Source organism: Arachis stenosperma, chromosome 3, assembly GCF_014773155.1.
Source record: "Arachis stenosperma cultivar V10309 chromosome 3, arast.V10309.gnm1.PFL2, whole genome shotgun sequence".
Taxonomy (NCBI): Eukaryota; Viridiplantae; Streptophyta; class Magnoliopsida; order Fabales; family Fabaceae; genus Arachis; species Arachis stenosperma.
Genome location: NC_080379.1, coordinates 158803622 through 158807130, shown reverse-complemented (window position 1 = coordinate 158807130; position 3509 = coordinate 158803622).

The window sequence follows — 3509 nt, the reverse complement described above, 5'->3', positions numbered from 1 at the left end:
AAAAATATAATTATTTATATTATCTTATTTTTATCAATTTAAATTTTTAAGAATAGCTTCGCATCAATATTCATGAATTATAAGAAATTCTTTTATCGTTCTTATTTTTTCCCTTGTATATATGATGTTTATTATTAGTATCTATTAGCGACTCTGCCTATCCAATCATCGTTAATGACAGTTTACCCAGTCGATCTAAATCCGATTTGTTTTGTATAAAAATATTTAAAAAGAAAATCACAAGACTTTTAGCATTGCTCGCAAAGTCTTTGCGTTTGTCTACTTACGATAAACTTATAAAGCCGCTGTCTTTCCTCTTGTTTGGTTCATTTTATCCATGAAATATATATAAACTGGAGAAATACTAAAAGCATATATAATTATTAAAATTGAATCGGTAATTAACTCAATCAAAATACTAAATTATTAAATTATTAGTCAAATCGTTAAATTATTAGTTGAACTGTTAACTTAGTTATAATTAAATAATTATATAAAATATTGATTTTTTTATAATAAATATTTTTTAAATATTTTATACTAATATAATTATTTTTAAATTTTAATAATTTATTAATTAATTTATATCTATTATATTAATAGATACTATAATTTTTTATTAAAAAAATAATATTAGTATACATTATATAATGAAAAAAAAATGTAAATAATAAAATAATTATTTATTTATTTTTAAATTTTTAAGTATTAATAAAATTTATATTTATATTAATAATTAATATAATTAAAATCAAAAATAAAAAAATTTATGTACTGTAACTGAATGTTTTGAATATATATATTAATTAGCACTTATTTTAATAACCTATAGTCTAATAGTAAAGAACTAATTTTGCATGATAAGCTTTGGTTCAAACTTTGAGTGCCCCATTTTAGATTTATTTTCTTATAGTCCGCTGGTACATAGGGCTGGCAATGGGTAGGGTATGGTAGGGTTTGGATTCTACCCTAATCCTACCCGCGGGTTGAAAATTCTATTAATATTCTACTCTACCCTACTCGTGGGTTGAGAATCTCTCAACTCTAACCCTATCCGCACCCTAAAATTCTAAACTCTACCCTACCCTACCCTACCCGCAGATATATAAAATTTTTTTAAAGTAAATATAAAATTCAATCATGTCAAATTTTATACATATTAATGACATAAAAAATAACAAACTAGTACTCTAAATTACTAAATTAACTAACTAGTTTAGTGGTTGTTTACTTATTGTAAGTCATTACATAAGAAAGGTTGTAGGTTCAACTCTCACTTCTTTAACTATATACCTAATTTTTATAAAATATGTGTTATATATTTGAGGTGCGGGTAGGGTAGGGTAGGGTACACCCTAAATCCGTACCCTACCCTACCCGCAGGCATACCCGGACCATACCCTACCCTACCCGCAACGGGTAGGGTAGCTTACCCTACCCGAACGGGTTGGACCGGATTGGGTACCCGCGGGTAGGGTATGAATTGCCAGCCCTACTGGTACATCTATAGAACGTCTCTTTTACGCTTCTGTTGAGGGGCCAGTGCACCGTTGAGCGGGTGGGTCAGAATGGGTTCGGGTGATCCGGTTTTCATCGGATTATACCAGGTTTGACCGGTTTGATAGCGAGAACGGTCTTTATTTTCTTGTAGCGAGCCCATTTTAGATTTATTTTCTTGTTCTACGCTTCTGCTGAGAGGCCGGTATACCGTAGACCCAGACGGGTCCAAGTGATCCAACTTTTATCGGGTCATACCGAATTTGATAACGAGAACGGTCTTTGATTTGAACCGAAACGGTTTAGAATTTGATTAATTAGTTTTTCTATTAAATCAGTGGAATCGATCCAGGTTTGATAATTATGACTAAAACACTATTAAAATTTATTTTATTATTATTATTTTTAGTTATTAATTTAATTATTTTTATTTAATAATCTAATAATATATTTTAATTCATACATTTAAATATTAATAACTAATTATTAATAATAAAAAAATAATAAATTTTGATTATTTTTTAATATTTTTTTATAAATATATCTTAGTAAGTAAACAATAATTTAGATTCGGTTGAGTTTCATTTTTCTAACCCTCGTAATTAAGAATTTAGGATTAAAAAACCGTGTGAAAATATGTTCTATATATATATATATAACAACAATTAATTACTTAATAATTTCATTAAAATATCTTCTCTTAATAAACAATTGTTTCAAGATTAAAAAATTAGGATTTAGCTAACATATACTTTTTAGATAAATATTAAAATTATTATTAGGATAAATTTTTTAACTTTTGTTTTAACGGATGCACAATAAATATATTAAAAAAACTTAAATTTTTTTATCTTTTTTTATAAAATATTTTATAATTGATAATTCTAACATATATTTTTAGAAATTATATTCCAAGAATTATCTTCTTGTTAAAATTATGTCTAGAAATATTATACTTGAGTATTATAAAAAAATCGTATGTTTATTGCTACAAATAGGTGGAAACTGTTGTTTTAAATATTTTCAAAAATAAATCAGGATGCATTTATTTTATTATATATTTTTTCTTAGGAATATATTTTTAATTTCTAAAATAATTTCAGTATCAATAAAAAGATGAATTCTTTGATAGAAAACATACTAAATGAATGATATAATAGGATTTTTATATATTAATTTTTATTTTCGTGAGATGAAAATATTAAATACTCACGTTTCTATGGAAATAAATCTCATATAAATTACTCCTGATCATAAATAAATTAATTCCTTAAAACAAATTGAAGAGTTCAAAAAAAGATTTAGAAAGAATAAAGTTTATTTTCACAGCTTTATAATAATATTTAAGAAAATAAATAGTTTACAAAACAAAAATGGAATGTTCTTATTTAAATATATATCCTTTAGGATAATAAAGTTGGATTGATTTATTAATTAGCTTACTAGTTCATTTAAGCAAATATTAAAAATTTAAATTCTGTTAACTAATTACAAATTCTTAAATAAAATTCAGATTTCAATAAATTAGTGCTCGTTTACCACGAAAAAAAGGATAATTCACTCGTATAAACTAAAGAAAATTCAGAATTACTTGAATTATCAAATGCAAGAACGTTACTTGAATGTCTGTTCAATAATTCTATGTAAATCGAATTTAATAAATTCGAATTAGGATTGTTAGTAGTAAATCGAATCTAATAAATTCGAATTATTTTAGTTCGGTTTCAAGCGTAAATCGAATCGAATGAATTTGAATTAGAACAAACACTAATAAATTAAATCAATGAGTATCGATTTACATACATACTACTAAATCGAATAAAAAAACTTCGATTTAACCTTCTTAGTAAATCGAATTCATTAAGTTCGATTTATACATGCTTCTGACTAATGATAAATCAATCTTATTAGCTTGATTTATTATAAATTTTCACACACACACATATATATATATATCCAATAATATACAATATATATATCAGATTTAAATACCTGTGTACGCTAGTAAAAAT